This window comes from Haemaphysalis longicornis, unplaced genomic scaffold, assembly GCF_048455015.1.
Source record: "Haemaphysalis longicornis isolate Haplotype H1 unplaced genomic scaffold, Haemaphysalis longicornis Haplotype H1 scaffold_6, whole genome shotgun sequence".
Lineage (NCBI taxonomy): Eukaryota > Metazoa > Arthropoda > Arachnida > Ixodida > Ixodidae > Haemaphysalis > Haemaphysalis longicornis.
In genome coordinates, this window is record NW_027526407.1 from 66,289,837 (window position 1) to 66,314,976 (window position 25,140).

Below are 25,140 nucleotides of genomic sequence, written 5' to 3' on the forward strand. Positions count from 1 at the left end.
CAAAAAATTCGAAGTACATTCCCGAAGGTGCATGTCAAGGGTAGCCCTCTTGGAGGAACAGCGCTGCTTGCTCAATCTTGGTTACCTTTTTTTTTTTACTAGTTCAGCCACCACCTCAGAGTTAGGAACGGAAGGTAAGCTTGATGTCGTTTTGGGCCAGAATACAAGCTTTCGCGATTACGTTCACGCGCGGCACCCGCCACCGCGTCGGCGCTGCGCTAGCTCTGGCTAACTAAACCTCCATGGCCACAATCAACGGCGGCGTTCAGAAACCGGACCCAACGAAAGAACTTCCTGCTTGTGTTGTACGTTGTTCGATAATTCTGCTTGAGTCAGACGCGTTTTTTTTGTGCTAAAATATTCTTTTCTGTTCCCAAAAGTGCCAACAGCAGTAGAAAAAAAATAAAAAGGGCCCGGGAGAATACAGCATGTCACATTATGCCATGGTTACGTAGGGCTTGCCGCTTCAAGTTTTTGTCGTATTTTAAAGACCATTGCCGTGATACCGCCTGTTCCTCTCGCACCGACCTTGCCGACGTGCCCCATATTGATGTTAATACAACTAATGTAGCCGGATCACCTTTATGTTGCTAATAAACGGTATCTTATATGCTCATCTCGAGGACACAAGCCACAGAAGAAGAGTCGGGACCGTTTTTTGTTTGCAGCTCGAGCTATCAGAATCGAAGGGACTTCACTCGTTCCAATCTCATTTTCCTCAAACAATCTCTGATTTAAAACCCGTTCTTTTTACCTCGAGTAGGCACGGAGCAAGAGAACGTCCATGAAACTCCTTTGCTTACAAGGTACTCCACAGCGGACGTCCGCCAGTGATTTTTACACGCCATGAAATGGATCTGATTGGTTTCTTTGGTTTCCTGCTTCGCCGCCGATCAACGTTTCTGGCTTAGCTAGATTGGCGGCCGACGACGTTATATCCATCTCCGCGCGTTGGGCGGGCGCCGCCGGGAGTTGTTCGTCGAGTTTTCGCCGCACATTCGCTCCACGTGTTCTGACCTTTGCGTTGTATATTGTTGGAGAAGCGTCATGCCACACGTTGATAGCGGTCGCAGTGCTCCGCCCTCCCACTCCTGCAACTATATATTACACGAATATAAAGTGACGTTTTACATAAGCTGCACACACAAAATGATATCATGTCGGGTAAGCCATAATTCGGCGATATATTTACTTTTTGTTTATACACAATACCCCTGAAGGCCCTCTTGCTGGAAGGTATTACATGGGGGGGGGGAAGAAAGAGTAACATATACCATATAACGAATGAATAACTAGTCGCACAAATACACATTGGAGAAACTATAAACATTAAAAATGAAATACAAGGGTTAATGCTCTTGCCGTATAACATTGTTGTTCCGAAATTTACAAGATAAAATGTGACTTAACAAAACACAAAAAGAAACGTAATCTGGGTTAGACAACACAGCACATACAAGAAACACGCGTAAAATGGGAACGAAATCACAGCATCAATTAGGAACAGGAGCAACGAAAGTATGCATATTGCACTGAAGCCAAACAATTGTTTTTGCCACCGTTTGTAATATAAAAAGAAAAGAAGATAAGCGGGCAGCATGAAGGACTTGCGCACTTTTATTCATATTCAGTAACTTCCGAAATATATTTATATCGGGGTACCGTTGCGATCTTTGATGGCAAGTTATTCCACTCGGTTGTTGTATGCGGTAGGAATGACATGGCACACTTTGCTGGGCGTCACGAGAAGTGTTCGATTTTAAGAGGATGGTCACGTGGCAGAAACATAGCAGGGTGGTGCCTAAAGAAGTCCTTGGGAAGAGATGCATGACGGTACACCTCGTGAAGTAGCGATAAACGAGCGATTTCGCGACGTCACAATAACACTTGCAGTTCGGCATGGTTCTTTAATGAAGTTACGCTGCTGTGATGTGAGTAATCGGAAAAACATAAAACGCCCTGCACGGTTGTGCACAGCTTCGATGCTTTTAATAATGTAGTCTGGCTGGGGTCCCGTATGGCTGACGAGTATTCTACTTTATCGTGAACTTGAGCTATATAAGCCAGTTTCCCTGAGCGTGATGGCTCGTGCTTTAGGTTACGTTTAAACAACGCGAGCGATTAGATTGCTGACGTGACAGTGACCTTAATCTTGTAATGTTATGACAGATAAGACTGAAGGTTAACGCCAAGATATTTGAACGAGGTAGTAGGTTCCGCTGAACGTAGTTTTGGAAGAATTTAGTGTCATTGCGAGGTCGCGTACCTCAAAGTTGAAGAGTCGCAATCAGATTGTAGAGTTTTGAGGTGTACGGTAAATGACAAAATCTTCAGCGAGCAGCTTAACTGTAGAGTTGGCAGATAAAGAGGGTCATTCATACCCATTACAAAAAGCAAAGGACACAGCCCAGTTCCTTGAGGAACACCAGATGGGACTTGAACTAAAGCAGAGGTAAAGTTAATGGCAGACGAAAATTGTTGTGTATTAAAAAGAAATGCTTGGGCCCACGCTAAGACAAGTGGGTGAATGTTGAGCTGCCTTAATTTTAGTAACAGGCGCTGGTGGGGAACCGATCGAACGTTTTTAAAAAGACGAGGTATATGACCTCAGCCAATAAGCCAATTTCATCCAATTTCGCACTCCGTGCATCCTGGCCAGCTGGCGTTCTCAATAAAATAGTCCATATTTTTAGGGTATTCTGGCAACACATTTCCATGTTAGTTCGTCGGGGAGAATCTTTGTCCGCTTGTTGATTGGATAATTATACTTCGCATTTTCTGGGACATAGGGCTTGGAGCAAAACAACTACAGCTGGAGCAGAAAAAGCTAAAAGTACACCAATAACGCGCTGGCACAACGAATTTTAGAGAATATGCAAAATATTTCAGAAACAAATTTAAGCATATGTGGCACGCCACCGTGAATTCAAGATAGACATTAAAGGCACTAATGCCGAGGGAAATGAATTGTGCAAAACTTGTGATTCTGAATTCAAAATACATGAATACGTCGACCACATTTTAGTCAATGCCCCGTGCATTGGGTGCGGATTCATGTTGGAGGCCGGAGCAGCATGGCACAATGATCAGATTACAACAGACGCATTAAGGCCAAGATGTGTAATCAATCTGTGGGAGTGCAATTTGGTTCCTGTGAGCATGCAGGCGTGCACTTTACCACGAAATTTAGGCGTACAACTTTCCTGCTGACGTATAATGGAACTTTCATAGGCCCGTACACCTCAAAAGTAAAGCCATTCCACTCAATGTGAAATCTGCCGGAATTGCAGAGCAGTGATTCGCAATAATGGGCTGCAGCGCCGTTATGTGCTCACTGCTTCCACCAAAGCATTTCATATTTCCCGCCTTCGCAATGCTCGCGCCCCCCTGCCTGAATCTGCGCCTTTCGCCTTTCTGCGGCATTTCGTACTCGCCATTTTTTTCTTGCGTGGCCGAAAACAGGTTTTTATCAAGCTTGTAAACGTTTTTTATGGTTGTTTTTTCCGTTTGTCTCCTACTAGTTGGCAGTACTAGATAGAGGTTGGAATGCGCTATACTGCAATAAGGTTGCTGTTTTAACAAAGCAGGTAGGTTGTTTTTCCCGTTGGTCCTCATACTAGAAGGCAGTAGTAGAGCTGAGAATTCACTAAACTCCAATAACTTCGCACTTTTAACAGAGGACGTGGTAAACATTTCATATCACAAATAATATACCGTTAAATTAACCCAATGAGCGTTCCTAACTAAATAAATGCGGAGGCTGCCAGTTTATACTCAGATTTTTCCTGAAATGTACCTGCGGTTTTGTTTGCGTTAGATAACGGGGATTGCATGACAAGCGCCAGCGGTTCACGAGGTTTGAACTGTTACGGCTATTAAAAGCGCGTGGTTTTCGAAGCCTCGGCGTGACTGTCTGACGTCGGTATAGAAGGCGTCAGACAGTCAAACCGCAATTTTGAGTCCGTTATCTCGCAGCGCCGCCTGAATCCGGCAGTCGCATCGACCGTTAGCGACCTAAGACGACAAGGCGAGCCGATCAGTTCTCCGCACTTAAAATTACGTACGCCGAGACAACCATTCACACGCTGAAACACAGTGACTAAAAGCGCAGAAAAACGCTCGACAAAGAGAGGAACTACACAGCACGAGCGCTTCAGTTCTTCTCTTTGTCCTGCGATTTTCTGCGCTTTTAGTCACTATGTCTTCATACCAGCTTGCACAGTGGTCGGTGCTCCTAAGACACACGCTGAAAGGCACAAACGACTGGGTAACCGGTGGTCTAAAATATTTTATCCCCTATCTAACCCGTGAATTGTGGCGTATTCGTGAGGTGAAAAATGCGTGTCTATTGGAGCGGCCAAAAACGGGAAGATTTAAAACGGCAAAATACAACCTAGTCTTTTTTTGCCACGTGTTTGAGTATTAGTGGATTCACGCTCCAAAAAATGGCTGGTGTCTAGGTGACGGCAAATTGGAGACAAACTGAACTATAACGTCGTAGTGCTGACTACGAGGAAGATTGAAATGATGGTCATGAAAAATCAGAGGTTGGAATATAACGCCGAATAGCTACCAGTGTTACCAACACGACCTATTTTGCTTGAACCTCCCTCTGAAGACGGCACCAAAATTTAAACGATGCAATTGGCGCTGCTGTGCTAACTTCTAGGGAGAAATGATCCAAGTCATACCTCTTCTACTAAGGGCACGCAAAGAAACATCAGCCTCAACGTTGTCGCGTGGGTTCACACATGGCTGCGGATGACCAGCGCGCTCGGACTCTTGGGCGTGCAGAAAGCAACTGATTGTTTTCTGTTTTAGCAATTTGTTGAGCACAATGCGCCAAGCATACAATCTCGGGTAATCCATCGTCGAGGTTAGGAATGGTGTTCGAGAGAAGGCACGATTAAGATAAGCTAGTGTTATCTTAAAAAAAGCTTACATTACGTTCCTAAGATGCCGCGATGAGTCGCCACTTAGCTGGCGTTTTTTCCTGAAGAGCGCTAAGGCGACCGAGAGGTAAGTAACCTTTAACCTTATGTATTAAAATTCCAAGAGAACAGATTACTACTGAAGCTAAGTTCAGCTACCAACGTCCTTTCGCGAGGACAGGCTGCAGACAGAGCACGTCCTTTTGGAAGCTGGCGGTAGACGGCAGCCAAGGCACACCAAATAATTGGGGCGTACGGAGCCATGACGGGGAAAGTATTGGCCTCAAGTGTCGCGCAAGTCGGGGCATTATACGATTTGTCAGTCAGTTGTAAGTCAGTCATTACAAGTCATTATAAATCATTGTAAGTCGGTGCAGTATAACTTCATTATAACACCACAGCTGTTTAGGCCGACAAAACTTCATCAGTCGTACCAAGATACCCTGAAGCTTCAAGAAATAAATACGGTTAGGGAGCTCCTGGGAATCGAATCCGGGATCTTTACGCAGTGAAACCGGCCACCTAACCACCTGGGCCACCACAAAAGGGGCGAAAGGTACACGGGTTAGTAGAGGCGGGGAATAGTAACATCTGCAGCCAAACGAAAAAAAGCGCTTCCCGTGGTGGTAATGAAGCCAACCTGGGTACCTGGAGTTATGAATCAGGTGTCTATTGTCCCGTGACATCTATTGTCACTCCATCCCATCGTTCGTCTCATCTGTGTCCCGCCGCCAGCCGCCACGTAACACTATGTTATTTAGCTATAAGCGCATACGGGGCGCACAGCATTTTATTAGGATTCCTATTTTGAGCGGTGGCTGTGGACTTGGCTGCGGGACCTAGGGCGTGCTAACGCGGTCCACTTTGGGAGAGATGTGAAAGCCTGCCGACGAAACAATGTGGGCCTGCCAGTGACAGAGAATTCTGAGTTGCAAATTCAGAAATAAACGTGAGGTGATGATATATGGAGCGGAAACTTAGCGCCTTACTAAACAACTTGAAAGCAATCTTCGATCAGCTCATTGGGCCATGGAATGAATAATGATAACGTTTACTGACAAGAAACGAGCATCCTGGACCAAAGGAGAAACTATAGTAGAAGATATCATGGGTAAAATAAAGAAAAAAAAGTTACTTCGGCTGTCAACGTAACTAGGCGAAATGACAATCGGTGGACCATCAGGTTGACAGAGTGGATACCTAACGGCGGGTCTAGAAAAAGAGGAAGGCCAATTAGTCGATGGAGGGACAAAATAAGGAAATTGGGATGCAAAGATCGGACTCTAGCGGCGCGGGACAGGAGAGGTTGGAGGTCTATACGAGAGGCCTTCGTCCTGCATTGCACCTAGTGGGCTGCTGCTGAAGATGATGATGCAATAGCGCAGTCTCCGACGAAGTGAGAGGGGCCGCCAGCTCTGCTTTTTCTCCTGCCTTGCAGCGCTAATGAACTAGTGAAAAGTGCGCCAATGTTAAAAAAATGGCCTCGCTGTTGAGTAAACGTCATATTTAGGGATTTCTTTTTTGAAAAAAATTTGCCAGATTCCGCGCGTTCCGCACCAGATGCAGTATACTTATTCATGAGCCCACTTGCGGCTTCCCACTAACGGGTACACGTACAGTGGAGGCCACCACTGCAGTTTTAAAGCACTTGATGTCGCTTGGTGCGTACAGACATACGACGACAACCACGCACTCAAGTGCTACAGCCATTGGTCTACGCTCATTTCAGAAATGTTGAGGTCCTGGTTTCAGCTTTCCCGTGCCTATAAAGAAGGCAGAGACGCGGCTTCCAAGTATCATCCACAATCTAGGTCGTTAACGTGGGAATCAACGCAGACCGGAATGTCTTAATCTTCGGAATTGCGCGGCGCGAGCAGCCAGAAACACGTCGTACACTTGGGCCAGAATTAGATTCAACCAAAGAAAACAGTTTTCTCTGCTGCATGCTATTTGTTTGATGTAGTTTGTGCGTGTTGTAGCAGCCGAAAAATCAACAACAAACCCTAATCTAGCGAGATGCCGCCACGAAAGGAACCTAAAAGGTTCCTATGTTCGAGTAACCAATCATCCACGCTGCTAAAAAGGAGACGCGTTTAGATGAATTTTTAAGCGACAGTCTACAAAAAGTGGCAGTTTCGGAATCCAACTTTCCGGCCATTGCAGTTTTTCTTGAAGTACCAAACCTTCTGTACAAGCTACACACCGTTTTTCGCCGTCACTAGGCTGCATTAGATGTCAGTGTCAAATTTTCATTTGTAAGTACCCACTTCATAGAGTGCGCGTCCCCTAATCGGTTCAAGTGTTTCTCCGTCAGTATTGCGTGATCTTTCGCACCGTTATTCTGCAGCGCTACCCTTGCGGTGCTGTCTGAAACCAACTGTGCGGATTGTGTGAATTGTTTAAAAGTTGTGGGGATGTAACGAGCTTGTACTCGTGTGTACTCAATATATCAATGAGAGCGGTGTGCGCTCTCATGTGCGTACAGTTTAAGCAGGTCCAAACCCACCGGTGAAGACTTAAAACATTGAGTTATTAGAGTCAAGTTTCTCGTTTTTATTCCAAATATTGTTATATTTATAAGTTTAAAGGACAACATGATATTATAATTATTACAATATTATTTAATGTATGTTATATTAACAATGTGAGATGTTAGGATACAAATCTTTATAATAATTATAATAATAATAACTCTATAATGCTTAACTTTTCCTTTTAGTTAAGTTTCTGGGTGCCGAAGTTTTCAGTCCTTTGAATATCTGTTATGCCTTGTGTCGGCTGCTTGCTCTTTTTATGCGCCTTCATGTAACCCCCTCACTCAATGACCTCGGGCCCTTGAGGTAGTTTAAATAAATAAATAAATAAATAAATAAATAAATAAATAAATAAATAAATAAATAAATAAATAACTAAATAAATAAATAAATAAATAAATAAATAAATAAATAAATAATCTGTTTTGTGCAGGAACCGAGAAGTTAGAATAAAAGCAAAACACGCCGACATTCGGTCTGATGCCATTACCACTCTTATTTGTCTGCCGGATTTGTGTTTCAAAAAACTTTTCATCCCTCTCTTGTCTGCCCCGTGCCACTCGCTTTCCCCACCTCTTCCCTTTTTTTCTCTCCCGCCCTTTCCTTCCCACGAGTTGCAACGTTCCACCCCCAACCTTTTAAGTCTGCAGGTAAAGTTGTGGCGTTTTTGTGGAGGTGTCAACTATTCCCACGAGCCTGCAAAGCTCGAAGCGCTTATGGGAGTGCCTTTCTTTTTGTTTGCATGCTTGCTTGATTTGGGGCCAGTGTATCAAACCAGTGTATAGTCGTATCATCGCATTAATTTTAATACACTTTTAGATATTCCTGCCGTTCTGCGTCCGCCGCAAGCCTTGTTTGTGAAACAGTGGAGGGCGGCATGTCGCAAAGATAAAAAAATATTTAAAATATGCACGGATGTCTTCTCAGAGAAACCTTACGTACGAACGGTCGGCATGGCTCTAGAGTCAAGTGGGAGAGATGATTTCATAATCGCTGATATGGATGAAATATTTACCATTGCCCCCATTATAAAACGCCTAATCAAGAAAATAGCAGGACGATAGAAGAAACGATAAGACTGAAGCCCCAACTGATGGCGAGTCGGATATCGCATAGCCTACCCTGCCAGTGTTACCCGCCGAGAGGAAAACCAACTAAACACCATCATCAGGACAGCAGAAACGGCACCCCTAAATCTCAAAATTTTACCAGGAGACGCACTGGGATTTGTTGGGCCACCAGGGTGACCATGGATAACCAGTTAGAGCTCTAGAAGAATGCGAAGGTCCATAAAGCTCGAAGGACCATAATCCCATTGACTGACAAACTGAGAAACTTGGGCGGCAAAGAATGGACTCTGGCAGCGCATGACCGATAGGAGCGGGTGAGAGCCAGGGGCAGAACCCTTCGTACTGCAATGGACATAAATAGGCTGACGTTGATGGTGATAATGAAGACGCCTTCAAATTTTGTCAGCATACTTAATTACTTAATGAAGCCTTTGAAGAAATCAGCGAAACCACTCTCTTAGCCTGAAAGAAACGAATGAAAAAACCAAATCGGGACAGGCCATTGTATGGAAGGCAGCCCCCTACCCCCGGAAAGAATGGGCCAGGATGGACGAGGCAACAATGCCCAGCCTCCACATAAATACTCTTCCCTACCATAAACGTTGACCCAAAGCCACGCAAGGACAGGTGATATGACAGATTGAACGAACTTTCATTGACAGAAACTTCGTACATTATTATAAAACAGCTTACGCTGACTCTGGGATATCACAAATTACGAGGCAGCCATTTTCGTATTTGACTACTCTGGCAAGCTTTGTTGCTGCGTGACCAAACAGAAACAAGGAAGAGCGAGATGAAGCCATTTTCTTGCCAAACCGAGTCGCGGAAGTATCGCAAGAAGCGTAAACTTGATTATAGACTCTCGAACAGAATGCCTAATACTTCGGTAAAATATTCTTATCCCCAATGAAGAAAGCTGCGTTCCCTGGACTCACGGAGAAAATGACCTGATGGAAAGCACGCACCAAGCAAGAGGCCCGCGAACTCGCATACTGTGATTTTCCCGATAATGACTTCTGAACTCCCTTTCCCTAAAAAAACGTTATTAACGCCTTCTCATGCTTCGCCTACGAACACAATCGTTCCTTATGCCACAAGTTGGTATCAATGCGGAAAAAGCTTGAACTATGTAGAGAATAAACACAAGAATATAGAAATCTACCTGCGTGAAGACGATCGGTAGGAACATGAGACAACAATTGAAACTGCGAAATTCGGGGAAACACCCACTCTCTTCTACGCAATTACTGGCAATGTCGCAGCGAGAACAACTCAAACATTACATGTTAATCTTCTATGGAAACGTGGAACGAAGCTTTGACAAGCTTGTTACCTCAAGGTCAGCGGGGTCGTATTGAGAGGGCAGGGAAAGAATCGGCTGCATCTGGACCTATGGTTCCACCCTCGAGCTCCGCACAATCTATTTATCCCGGTTTCCTGAACCGAAACTATTTACCGTTAACAAAAATCTTCCCCCTTTTCTCGCGCTCTCTTGCTCTTGGCAAAAAAGTAAAAACTTTGAGTCCGCCGACGGCATTACCAATAAACACTTGAAAACACTGACACTGTCCCCTTATAGCGGAAACTGGCCAGCACACCACACCCGCAACCTTTCAGGCTGATATCCTAAGCCACAGAAGCGCAGATGGTCTCGGTGTCTTTTGGGTCACGGTGGTCAAAAACTCTTGCAACTGCCCTCCCTTTCCCCTCACCTTCAGTGCTCTTGAAAAATACATCACAAATGCAGGAACTGCTCCCACGCTAAGGCAACGTACGTCTTCGATCCGAAACGTAGAGGACGTATATAACTTTTCTCTGAGCCATGATGTGGAACTGAATATTTCTTTTAGATTTTAGTTCTTCTGATTTATGCACGCCGTGACATCCATGGAACGTACGGAATACGTTAACAAAAGTTTGCTGCCGCGGAAGCCTTTTTGCATGCACCAAGCTGGCTGCCTGCGCGTTAGGTGGGCGCCGGCCGGTTGCGGGCTTTGGCCAGCCTAGCTAAGTAATGATATCGCTTAAAAAAAAAAAAAAAAAACTTATCCAAGCGCACCGTTCATCGCGCCGAAAGTGTGCGCTTCCCCCAGTGTAAATAAGCAACGAATGACGGACAAAATACCCGTGTGTTCGAGGTTTCCGCGCACGTTAAAGATCCCCAGGTGATCAAAATTAATCGGGGGCCCTCCAACACGGCGCCCCGGATCTCGCGTGCAGCGTCGGCGCCTTAAACGACATAATAAATCACAATCCATCAAAACGGAACGGACAGCGAAAAAGACGAAATAGCAACGCCGGCAGGCCAAGCAAACGAGTCTAGAGTGGAGAAATGGCAATGAAACTCAGCGCACGTCGGCGTAGTGGCGTCAGAAAGTAGTAAAACAAGCTAAACAAGCAATAAGAAATTCGCCGCCTGAAATGGATGAGCATGAGCAGGTCGCTACCTACAGAGCCAGTCGCGGTGCCGACGGACCATTACAGTTTGTTATCCCGCACTTCCGCAATTAAGTTCGAGGTTTCAGCGATCGTTTGTTGTTGCGCATTTTCGCAAAAATGGTTTTCGTTTGTTTGAATCGTTTAGCGTTCGCATGAAAATACCCCTGTGGAATGTACACATAAAAGTATTCTTGCGTGCCTTCAAGGATACTCGCGGCAAAAGTGTTTGTTTAAAAATGAATTTGAAGCGTTCGTACGGTCGGGGAAGAAACCCTCGAGCAGGGGCAAACGGGGCGATACCACCACACCATGAGAGAATGGCGGTGCCGGTTTAAACATCAAGCCTTTTACGCCATTCGTTCCCGTAATCGCCGAGTTTTCTGCATACATTGGACGCAAAGGCCGTTGGATCTGTTCTAAAAAAACATCTTTTATTTATTTATTTATTGTTTTATTTATTTATTTATTTATTTATTTATTTATTTATTTATTTATTTATTTGTGTTACCCTCAGGGCCCGAGGGCGTTACAGAGGGGAGTGGGAAATACACAATAATACAGAGAAAAGCAGCAAAGCAGCAATAAACATTAAACATAACAGCTTGTTGTGAAAACAGGTTGGTTATGGCCGAACGAAAAGCAATCTCATTGCCGATTTCAGCTACTTACCGAGGAAGGCGATTACAACTTGCACAAGTGCTGGGGACAAAGGAATCCTGAAACAGGTTTGTGCGACCCGATGGAAAACGAACTTTGTGCTGATGGTCGACCCGGGACGACATGTAAGATGGACTGGACAATAGCCTGCTTCTGATGATGGGATTACAATGCTAAATCTTGTGGAACAAGCGTAAACGAAACACTTTTCTGCGATTTTCAAGAAGAGGCAAAGATAGGCTTGCTTTCGTAAATGTAACAGTGGATTTGCGGTGATAATGTGAACGTATGAAACGCGAATCAAGGCTTGCCAGAATATCTACCCTCATGGTGATAATAGCGAAATACTTTGGGCTGACGCCATGACGTAAGATTAAATTTCCCCCTTGTAATATACGCCATTCTGAATTACTACTTGCAACCCGCCGCGGTGGCTCGGTGGCTCAGGTGCTGTGCTGGGGATCACGAGTAAGTGGGCTCAATTCCCGGCTGCGGCGGCCACTTTTCTGAAGGAGGCTCACGCGCTAAAACGCCCGGGTGTACGAGATTTCGGCACACGTTGAAGATCCCCAGGTGGTCAAAATTAATCCGGAGCACTCCACTACGGCGGGACTCGGGGCCTGTGAAGCGTCGGCGCGTTGAACCGCACAATAAATCGAATAGCAACGTGCAGAAGTGTTGCTAATTATGTTTGATACAAATCATAAAAGCGCCTTCGAAAACCTTGTATTACTGAATTTTTTTTCTGCAGCTAGTTACTGCAGCACGCTTGGGAAATTTGAAATTGAAGTTCTGTATCGCAAATCGCTAAACATCTGCTTCGATTGGCAACAATTCCAACAAAATTATTATTCGCTTCGTATGCACTTCGAAGCCGTACGTCGTACGTCAAAGGGCACACAGACAGGGCGCTGGCTAACAACTGAGTTTATTCTCACTGAACGGAAAATTAATAGCAACAGAGAAAGGACACGTGATATTCTTTTTGTCCAAATGTACAATCAAATATATATAATATGTACAAAAATGTACGATCAATACTAAAGGTACAGTAATCTGCTTTACTAACATATTCGCGGCAACTAGCACGCCTTGTATCACAGCCCTACTTATATACAATTTCACCAAGCAAGTGAATTTGTTTCCCCTTAAGAGCAACTGAGGTAGCGCTGATGCAATCCTGTTTCCGGGTATGTATTACCCAGGCTTCTCGAATCCCTCGTTGCATCCGGTCCCAGTATCGCCCCAGAACGTGGCTCTTCTCAAACAAGAGCGAGCAGCTTTGGCACTTGGCAACGTGTACAGCGGGCGAGTTTGCTACCTGTGGCCTTTTTTACATCACACACCTGCTCCCGAAGGCGGTCATTGACGCAGTGCCCCGTTTGTCCCACGTACGACCGTTTACAAGACAGTGGTATCTCGTATATAAAACTTGTAGGCTTTCGCATGTTTCCTCGCGCACTTTTTTTGTCTTGACTTTCACTGTTCACTTTGGGGCAAAGGCTACCTAATTTGTCAGGAGCGGAAAACACGAGGTCAACACCCGACCGCCCCACTATTTTCTTGAGTGTGTTGCTCACACCTTGGATGTAGGGGATCACGGCTATCTTCTTTCTCTCTCTCGAGGCAGGCTCCTGTTCCTGGGGTTAAATTCACTTTCTTGGTGAAAGTGGAGATAAGTAGGGCTGTGCTACAAGGTGTGCTAGTTGCTTCGAATATGTTAGTATTGCAGATTAATGTGCCTTATAGAATTGTACATTTTTATTGCCTTAAGTAGTTCTTTTTCCTAACGAAGGATATCAGGTGTTCCTTATCTGTTCCTATCGTTGCTATCTGTTCCTATCGTCTTGTAACACTATTTATAGCCCGTTCAGTGACAATAAACTCCGTTCTTAGTCAGAGCTCTCTCTGTGCGCCCTTTCTGTAGTCTTGTTTCCCGCGCTGTTTTATAGCTCAAACATGATTTAACCACACAGGGGGCGAGAAGAGCAGCCGAAAGAAACGGAACATGCGCGGTCCCGTGTCTTTCCAGAAACTCCTAATCCAGGAACTCCGAAATGTCATCCAGGAACGCTTAATCTTGGTAGGGCCACAGTTCTGCCTCCATTGCAAGATTTATTCCGAAACGTCGGAAAAAAATACCATGTCGCTTCTTTCGATGATTGCCTCTCCTGCTGCGCAGAAAATCCGGCGAAAGTTTTTCAATAAACCTCTTTACAGTGAGAGTGAGGACCCAAGTCTTACGACTACAAATGAAGATATTGTCACGAAGACAAGGACGATGCAGTTGTCTTGAAGGAGAAACACGTTTATTGGAGCGTACTTGTGCTCCCCTAACAACTCAAAAGAATACAGAGGCGGCGAAGCAGCGGTAACAAAGTGACTTGCACAGGCGAGTGTCATCGAATCGAATGCCCTGGCGTCCGCACTGCAGGCTTTTTATCTTTTGGCGCGGGTGGTTCTCGAAACGTCGATTCGCATCGAGAACATAGTAGATCCAAGAAGATTATTCGGGGCTGTTCATGTTAGATGGGAATGCTCTCCCTATCACAACAGATAACACATGCGGCACAGAAAGAAAGAATGGAACACGCGCTTCCCTTGGCGCAGAGATAACACAGACCGGCGCAGCCGGGCGGTAAAAGCAAAACACAAATAAACAAACCCAATGTATGGTTCGCGGCAATATCATATCCGCTCTCAAGGGAAGAAATGTGACCAAAACTGATATTGGGGGACTGTGATTTCGTTTGTAACAGTCGCAGCTATGTCGTCTGCACTGCGCTGATATTTTGTGGCGTCAGCGTCGGCGTTTTTCAATGGGAGCACCCGCGGCGTAATAATGCGGCACCCGCTGGCTTCCGAAACGTAGGACTAGCGGCTGCAACACGAGAGAGCGAGGCTGTGAGGGCGTGCACAGACATCATTCCACAGCGGAAAGGAACAGTTCCTGTAAGGCGCTTCGAGAGGAAGCAATATTTCTGAGTATTTCATTTTTATTTCTTGGCAAAACCAAGGGGAGGCTGAGATTAAAGGCGGACGTGGCCTGACAGGGGCCTCAGCCACCTGATTTACAGCGTACATAATAAGACGTCTGTTCACAAATTTAAGCGTAATAGCCCAATCGTAATACAGAAATAGCCCAAAGCAAAGTCATTACTACAGTTCCTATGTTATATACAAAGCATAGGTCTAAAAGTCACAGAAGGATCACAGTGTTCACATAAACGCAGTAATTCGTACGAATGAAGCTTCCTTAGTTACGCTACTATGTCACAATTACGTATGAATGTATTTTTGTGTGTAATTGTTTTTAATTTCTACCTTTGGGTGACTATGTAGACATATATTTCAAACCCTTAATTATATATGAGTATTGCAAGCGTTTTGCTTAAGTAACACTTCTTTGACCTGTTTTTTCAACGTAAGTTCACTGGTGTCGAAGTTTAATTTTTCTCCCTATTTATTTAATATTTCAGTTGACTGGTACAGGAAAGATTGCTCACCATAGTTCGTTCTTACTTTGGAGTGTCCCGTATTGTATGCCTTAGATGGTAGCCAGAAGATTTATTGTTAACTTGATTGTGGGTCTTTTGCTTATAAATGGAGTACAGAACTTTCATGTAATAGATTTGGTCAGCTCGGTAAGTGTCCCGCGTTGATGAGAACACCGCGTTACTAGGATTCATTGTACATGGAGGGATGAGCACCTAATTATAAATCTCGCGTAATAAATAGGCGCGGTGCCGCTTCAGACACTATCGTTGCTTAGCTATGCCTGAGCTGCGCGTGTTGCCGTGAATGCTGTGGTTACCAGGACCGACAACTGGTTCTGGGGATGACCGACAAAATCGGATTGTATTGCAGTCAAACGTCACGCCAGAAAACATGCTATCTTTGGGGCCACAAAAGTGGTCCTTCGCAGGAGCCAATGTCCAAGATTCCTCTATGAGCATGTCCCAGAGGTAAAAAAATACGAAAAAACACAGATGGCTTGAATATGGAAGAGCAATAGACAGTTCAAAAAATATAGAGAATTGGGATAATAATTCTCCAATGGGAGAGCCTCTTCGCACGCCATTTCTTAGCATCCCCTAACAGGAAAGTCTGTTGCAACCTAACCTTACCTGAGCTAAGCAAACCTAAACCTAAGCGAACCTAATTTGAACCAACGTAAATCTAACCTGAGCTTAGCAAAACCTCACCTGGAAATTTAACTGAGCTTTTGTCTTTTCACTTCACCCAAACCGTTTAATGACGCGTAGCAAAAACGTTTTGTTAATTCTTAAAAAAAAATCACACTGTGATAATGCAAAATTACAGCTCCACATATTTCTGATCATTTTTTTAGTCGATAAAATTCTATTTGCTACGATTCCTTCACATTCGCGCAATCTGTAATTGTGAGCCTTCCGCGCAAATCAAACGAGCATAATGGTAAAAAGAACAAGCTCGTGGCTCGCGAAAAAGGGTCCCTGGAAACTTGCTGTGCCTTTCACTCTGTTGCTTACACAGACCAACATGTGCATCTGACGTGTCCATCGGTGGCCCCAGGGAAATGAGAGCAAATTATATCGAAGTAGGTGTGTATACTGTAATACCATTTTTTCAGAAACTAACCTTTCAAAAAAAACGTCTTGCGGAAATGACTGAATTCAAATACAGTTCTCCCATGAAGTTATTGCATTAAAAGTTTTATGTTTTCAATGCTTGCAATAGATTATTTTCCTCTGGGACTACGTCATAGTAACTTCTTTATATCTTTGGTTTAGGTAGTACAAAACTTTGAGTAATTACGCTCCCACGTTTCAAATGGCAGCACGCTTTAGAAAACGCCCCTAATGCCAGTTTTCGTTACCAAATTTTTCATCAAGCGATGCCTTCAAGGGAAAAAAAAGTGGTTACAACAGCGGACTCACGCGAAATTTGATGATCAAAAGAAACGTTAGCTCTGGTTGATGACGTCCCTTTTAACAACGGTAGCGCGACAGGAAAGGCCACCGCCACGAGTTGAACAAGTCGTTTGGCGGGGATTTAGACCACACTCCTGGAGGTAATTAAAAGCTTCTTCCGTTTGGCCACACGTGTCTTCTTATAGTACGAGGGCACCTAAAAACTTTTGCAATGGCCAGAAACCTGACCAGAAAAGAAACTTAAGCTGTCAGGACGCTGAAACTAGATGAGTGGTTACCTGTGTGCCATGCAGAGCTTTTTTATACATTTGTAGAACGAATACTCACTGGCAGGTTAGCAATACGCGCCGATAAAACAGTGTATAAACTAATCCTGAGCGGACAATGCAACTGCATGAAAGGTTTTCTGTATGCGGTGCAAGGATCTTGTTACTGCCTTTGTCATAGGTTCGCAATATGCGCCCCAAAACTCGGTAAAAATTAACTGAGATACTCAGGACGATGCACATAGATGAGAGGCTTCCTTTAGGCAGTGAGGAGTTTTGTGGCTGTTATTCGTCATAGGACAAACGTTGACTTCAAGGTTTGCAAAATGCGCTGGACAACCACCACCGAACTAACGGAGCCTGTCGGGATGACGCGCCGTTTATGAGAGGTTTTTGTCGTTTGTCATAGAATAATTTTTGACTTGTAAGCTCCCGGTGTGTGCGAGCAGAAAGAATTATGATGTAATTCAGCGCGTCGGGATGACGCATTTAGAAAAAACGTTTTCATCAAAATGTACCAAATTTAAACTCTGAGATCAAAACATCCGAAATACGATTCAACTTACATAAATATCTGCCAACGTTTTCTCCGCCACATGGTTAATGTGCATTGATTGCCTAGACTCCATACATATATCACGAGCTTTTGTACCTATAGCTTTAGAAAACTGCAAATGCCTGCTCGCAACGCTACTTGCACCTTGAGATGGCTGAACAGCACACATAGAGAAAGAAACGGGGCTCTGCATCTGTACGGATCATAGGGTCTTATGAGAGAGCCCTACAACTCCACTTGTTGTTTGTTGTTTCTCCTTTCCAGCAAGGTGAATCATAGCTGTTTGCTGTGGTGCCTAATACTGAATACCACCATTATACATCTGCACAAGCGGTGGAGAGAATTCTTATTCTCCACCCATTCCAAACTCAGAGCAGCTTTATGAACATCCTCTCCAGCTCAACATGTGCATTCATGGTGACGTTAAGATGGAAATCTTACCTCGGTACCACGGAAGGCTTGACACCATAAAGTGGCTCCTTGAGAAGAAATGGCGTAGTGCCGAGAACGCGCGCAGCCTTATGCAAAGAGCGCGGAGGATGAGATGCACTGACCCACACATAACCTGGCTTCTTATTACAGGTGACGTCGTTAGCCTCCATGCGCGGCTTTTTCGTGTGTCGTTGACAAAGCGGAGAAGTGGTCGAACTCCCTGCCAGCCGAATGTTTGTACTTAATGACTCGCAGGAGGCGCTGCGAAATATTTCTCGAGACACCACACACCCTCATACTTCTGACACCCTAAACTGCGCCCTTCACGCCCATTCTCTCCACAAGATAACGCTGGTATGGGTCCCCGGCCATGCCAACTTGGACGGCAATGCTCCATCACATGCACTTACCCGAGAACTCTCCCCGGGTACGCCCATGTTGTGGCCAAATATGTACCACCCTGGAACTCAAAAGATAGTACAACATCAGTCACGTCGACAGAATCTCTGCGTGCTGTGCGCAAGTAGGCAGTGTTTTTCGGTCTCCCACCTCACCCTTTCCCGTGAAGCCACCTCTGTATTCCGAAAGCACAAACCTCCTCTCTGTCACTCCACCCCATATACACTACATAAATGGCATACTCTCGCGCCCCACTTCCCCTACACCCAACTGCCCTTCCTACCCACCAACCAGTACGACACCTTTACTGGGGGTGCCATCCGCCAGACCTACCACCCCACCTGCGTTCCCGCATCGCTTCCTGTGAGGACTGGTTGAACCCGGGTCCTGGCGTAGATGTACAGTCGACGAAAGAGCTCCTGCTGGCACACTGCCTTCGTGTTAGTGTGGACTTCTGGGAGTTCTACGGACCAGCCGCTCCTCATAAAGAGACTGTGTCATGACGGCCTGAACTAGGGCAGGTTAGAAAATAAAGTTTTTTCGCTCTCTCTCTTCTGAAGTTTTTCAGCTCCAGACAAACCTAGAGCATTCTTTAGGATTTATGTATTTGTTTGTTTGTTTATTCATGAGACAGATCTTCCTGCACCAGACACAATAAATGTGATGAAAAGAGGCAATTTTTGATTGGCCTAATACATTTATTTACGTGCGGGTTTATTCCTCCATGTAACACTGAATTTGTTACGAGTCAGCAACAACCAAGAATGCAGGAACGGGACTGTTTTTTTTTGTTAGTGTATTTTTATTAATGTTGTTTATTGATACATACAGCAGCCCTTTATAGTGCCGTTGTACTATGTACCCCAAATATTTGAATATTACTTAGTTTAAGTGATTTAAAAAAGTGAATAGGCAACAATGTGGCAATGCAACTTTTAAGAAGTACAGGGCACTCTGACCTCTATATTGCAGTATAGAATTCACCCATAGGAAGCATGCGATTGTGCATCATTTATGGAAAAGCGCAAGAACCCCCATGCAGACACTGTGCACCTGCACTTCGAGATATATTTTCCTCGGACGTGTTGGCACTAGGGGCTGTTTGCTCTAAAATGGAAATACCTGGTGTGTTCAAAGAGTACTGAACCTTTGGTCGGAAATGATAAATTTCTTCATTTCAGGTACAACGGCCAAAACCGCTGTAGAATAACTTCTTCAGGAATGCGCTCTTTTCACCTGGCGCGCCACTTGCGCTGCGGGAAATACTTTTGGAACACGTCTTTGGAAATAACAGTAAGCCGGGCCATCGCATTCCTCCTTATGCCTCCTCTTCAATCAAATCGAGTGCCTTTCATAACTATTTTGTCACCTTGGGTGGCGAGCCAAACTTCCCACTTAGCCATGTCAGAAGAAAATGGAGCCTCACAAAGAGAATGTTGTTTGTGGTCAAAAAAAATCAGATGCCCAGAAGGGACAGGTGTGCTGTGATATTGCTGGCGAATGGGAACAAATTTTCCGCCACAGTTTAATGGTCTAATCCTTTCGTCACCCCCGTTTCTTTCAAAATTCTCGGATTGTGATATGACACTCCGCCAAGACAAAAGCTCGCACTTCCTCAATGAAATTCTTCTTTTGGCTTGTTGAGGGTCTGCCTGAATGCGGATCATTGTTCACTGATGTGCAGCCATCTTTGAAGAGGTGGACCGCACCTTAATGCGTGAGCTACCCATGGCAGCCACCACATAAAGCTAGCTTAATAATGCAAAGGGTTTCCTGCTGGCTAACAAGAATGTCTTTGTAAAACGTGATATGGCAGTTCTAATCATGTTGCACCACCATTTTACAACTTACCGCAATCAGGCGAGCGCTGTTTGCATGTCTTCACTTATAGGCATACGCGTGTCACTGACGCTATCTGCGGAATCGAAAAACTTCATGCGCGCGCATGAGTTGCCCTCCACATCTCCACTAAACCAGAGCTGACCGCGCCTACTTAGTTGGCAAGTGCACAAAACACGACTGTGAATTTGACGCCAGACAGTACACGCAGCAGACACGTGAGCGCAACACACTTCAAACCACATTGCAAAATCTCAAGCGCTCAAAACACACTATATCAAACATTACATCAAATAAAATTGCAAATGTTCGAACGCATTACATCTTATCAAGTTCATACAATAAAAACGCATACGGAGTATCCACCATGATACGGCAATATAGGTGAAAATGACAGAATTTGTGGTCAACACATGCATCACCAACATGACACCATTAGGCTAAAGGAAGAACATGTTCTTTAGGACTGAAAAAACAAAAGGTACACAAAAACTGCTATTGTTGGAGGAAATACGTTTTACTTAGTTTTCTGAAAGCAAGCAAGGAGGGAGAACTCTCTATTGTATCCAGAAATGACGAATAGCAATTAAGAAGGTTCGGATGTTGCCATTTTATTAGTTGCATGCCATATTTATTTCTCGTTTTAATTTTTACAAAGCTTTTACTTCTGAAATGATATGACGTCTCCGTATTTCTATATGTATCAAAGAACTCGCGATTAGCTTTTAATTCAAGAAAAACCATTTCCAACAAACACTGTTTATACAACATTTCTATTTGAAGGATCCGGTTCTGGGAAAAGTATGGGAATGTATGATTACATTTAGATAGATTTTGAGTGAATCGTATAACTTTTTTCGGCAATATATATAGTCGTTCCAAATTATACTTCGATGTAACCCATCAGACTAATAAATAAGATTGTATACGGGAATGTACTATGCTAAAATATAGTTGCCTGTTTATTCGTATTGACAACAACGTCCGAAATCTATTTAGCATACCAAGTGATTTAGCAATGATACCTTGTATAAAGTTCACGTGACTTGTCCACCGAAGATTTTCATAAACAAGTACCCCTAAAAACTTTTATTCTGAGGTCTGTTCTAGCGGGCATGATTTAAACAATATAGAGCTATTAAGGTGGACTGGTTCATTACGGCGGAGAAGACAATGTACAGTAATCCCTCGCTAATAACGAAGTAAGTGGGACCGAGACGAATTTCATTATATGTCGTATTTTGATATAAAAGACCACTCTACAAGTGCGAAAGCAGTTTATCTTTAATTGCGCCACAACTGCGAGGAATAAAAAGAAACAATGTTTTCAGTGAAGCTAAATTTCATTCAGATGAAAAATGGCGGGGAGTTTTGGCTGTTTCAGGTTCTAGCTGGGCGCGAGCAACACCTGCTCCAATTTGACCAAGCATTGCATGAGGCTGTGGTCGGCGCCGATGGATTCAAAGGTCATTTCGCCGCAGGCGTAGGCACTCCCGCGTCTGTACCATAGTTTTCACTTTACCTGGCTCTTCGTCCGCTGGCTCTTCGTCCTCGCCGGGGCCACCGACAACAGTGCCCATTATTTCCGCATCCGTTACCGGTGCGACTACGGGAGCCTCAGCGTCCGCCAACGCAAGCGTATCGAAGTCATTTTCTACCTCTTGGGCAGAAATTTTATGAACACCCTTGTTTAGATTGCTGCAAGTCCCGTCATTCGTCAGACTGGTCATCGTTAGGGTCGCTGACAACGGTTCGCAAGAAGACGGTGTGCGCAAAGCAGTAGGCGACCTTTGAAGATGCGAGTTCCTTCCATGAAAAGTTGAGAAAATGGATCGCACCGAGCAAATCAATGGCGTCATACGCCATGAGCATGCGCTGCAAAAGAACCCTGCGGTACAGCTTCAGGGTGGCTTCAATGATGCCCTGATCAATCGGTTTAGGTAAAGCGAGCTCCTTGAGGTTGCCGATCTTCCCGTGGCTGGGACAATTGTTAATTAGGAAAAGCACTTGCCGATTGTTCGCGTTACTGGGCAATATTTTCCCGAGGTGTGCAGCCTTAAAGCTCACAAAACAAGAGTTTTTCGGCTCCACATTCTCGACGGCAGTGCTACTTCGGTGGTTCGAGTGTCGGTGTTCGCGTGACGTCGCGTCCACGCTATTGACCAATGTTTAGGAACAAACTCAATGCCCCGAATCACGGATTTGGGCCGTTTATTTATTGTCGGATAGCGCGAAACGAGCGTGACTGGTTCGGGAAAACCACCGGGGAAACACGAGCTTGCGTTGACTCGCCATGATCACAGCCTGACTCGCCGCTGGATCGCCGCCGCTCGGCGACGCCTCCGGTCGTCACTTCGCTCTAAGCGGGTCAGTGCGCTCGCGCGCTTCGAGTATATCGGCCTAAAATGCATGCGTTTGGGTTGGGACGAGAAGAAAGTTCGAATAAAGCGATATTTCGAGTAAAGCGGTTTCGTTATAACGAGGAGTTACTGTATTTGGTTTTCGTAATATTCAATAAGAGCCTGTTTGCGTCTAACCAGCCGGACAAATTTTGAAGCCATAGATTGACAGCAGGAATGAGAAAGGAAAGGTTATTTGACGTGAAAAAAAACATTCCCCTTGTCGGCGTAAAGGGCAAAGTCTGTGGTCAGAGGGATGTTGACAATATTGTTTATATGCAGTAAAACTATTCTTGGTCCTAATGTAGACCCTTGCGGAAATCCATAATTTATTAATCCTGTATCCGAGTGCTGATTATTAATTACAACGAACTGTGTACGATTAGTCAGGTAGCTACGCACAATCTTAAGTTGAAGTCTTCTTTTTCCATAGTACGATAATTTTGCAAATATTATTCGATATTGAATAGTCCCGAAAGCTTTCTGAAACTCTAAAAAGAGACATTGTGTACACTTGATTTTCTATATTAGTTGCAGTTTTCTCTCTGATGTTTAATAATGCCGATTCAGTAGATTTACCTTGCCAAACCCCATACTGATATTCGGTTATTACGTTGGGCTTACAAAGATGCTGAGTAATTCTAGTATTTATAACTTTCTCTGCTATTTTGGAAAAAAAGGGAAGTACTGATACTGGTCTGTAGTTACAAATACAGCCAAGAGCACCACCTTTATGTGAAACAGAAACCCTAGCAATTTTCATTTTATCCGGAATATTCCTGTCAACAAAATAGTATTCATTAATTCGCAAGCTAGGCCGCATAGAAAATCTGCGACTGGTTTAATTGGAGCCACTTTAATTCCATCCAAACCACAGGAAACATTATTTTAAGGCTGTTAATTATACCAACCATTTCAACGTGGGTAACAGGGTAAAGAAATAAAAAGTGGGGCTGATTGTGCTCTCTATACGTTCCAAATTCCTCTCAAGTGGTCACCTCCGATGCTCCAAAAGTGAAAACATGGCGGTTAAACTCGTTAACAAGAGCCTTATCAGTTAATATCTGCACATCTATTTTAATTTCCTTAGGAGCGCCAGTTGTCGTTTTCCGTGGTAGATCTTTGGTAGGGCGCCAAGTTTTGTCAGGGTCATAATATATCTCCGCAAACTTAGTAGTGTAGTAAGTAATCCGGGACTTTTAGATGCAAAGCATCTCTTGCTCTCGGCTCCGTCGTCCGTCTTCCGTCGTCCATCCATCCGCCGGCCCAGGAAGACACCGTTAACACTGCCGCTCCAGGAGCCCTTTAAGGGGAAGCGTGCTCGTCTCGTGGCGGCCCAGGAAGACACCGGCAACACTATCGCTCCAGCATCTCATAGTCGGGGCTATGTCCCTCCCTTGTTGTGGCGCCGTCCACACCCCCCCCCCCCTGCGCATGCTCGGCTCATCTCGGGCCCGCCCAGGAAGACACCGGTAACACTGTCGCTCCAGGAGCCATTAAAGGGTAAGACACCACCGGGCGTTCACAAAGCCGAGCATGCGCAGTGGGGGTTTGGACGGCGCAAAAACTACAAGGGAGGGACATAGCCCCGTCGCATCTAATCAAATTGCACCATCTTCGCGTATGGAAACCCTGAGTAGTATGCGACACAGCCATGGGCTCAACGCAATTGCCCATTTTGTAGCTCTGGTAAGTGAAAAGTGTGGTAGTTACAATGGAAAGCAAACTATAAATATAACGGTAGCTACGTACTTCAACCTAACGAAAACGACGAACTGAAAACTAATGGGCACTTGAATAGACCCCATGGCTACTTTGCATACTACTCAGGGTTCCCCTACGGGAAGATGGTGTATTTTTTTTAGTATCAGAGCCCAGACTATTTCTGATCTTTTTGTACTCTATAAGCATTCCAAAGTCCCTCTTTCCTATAAATTTATGAAAGAGTTTATTTTTTTTTTATTTATTCGACCCAAAAGTTCATAGGTTGTACAGGGTTTTCTTGCTTTCTAACTCTTAATTATTTTGGTCGGAAGCGCGCGATCGTAGCCTCCAATAGTTTTATAAAAATGTATCATAGATAGCATTAGGATCAGTTTCGTGCATTAATCTATCACAGTCTATCGACGATACAAACTGACGAAAATTGATGACTTCTGTGTATCTGCGTGTACAACACTTTGGTTTGGGGCAGGGAAGGTGCCGTGATGACGATGAGGTTTATTGAGGGAAAGGCATGAAGAGTATATTTACCCTTCGTACATGTATACAAGTTAAAACAACAACCTCTTTAATGAACTTCTGCTCCACCGCACTCCATCATACAAAATCTCGGTTTAGAAAGGTTGCTCAAACCAGCATCTTGCTCAAACCAGCATCGCCGATCTGCCAATCCGAGTCACGCCCCACCGCAGCCTAAACAGCTCCCAGGGCGTGATTTCCGACTATGACCTACTGAATGAAACTGAAGCCGACTTGCTGGAGGGCCTTCGTGGCCAGGGAGTAACAGCGGTCAGGCGAATAACTACACGAGGAGATGATAAACACATACCAACAAAGCACCTCATCCTAACGTTTGACAGGTCGAGCCTTCCGGAATATATCAATGCAGGTTTCATGCGATGTCCAGTCCGGCCTTACATCCCAAACCCGCGGCGCTGTTTCAAGTGCCGACGGTTCGGGCACGGCACGAACTCCTGTCA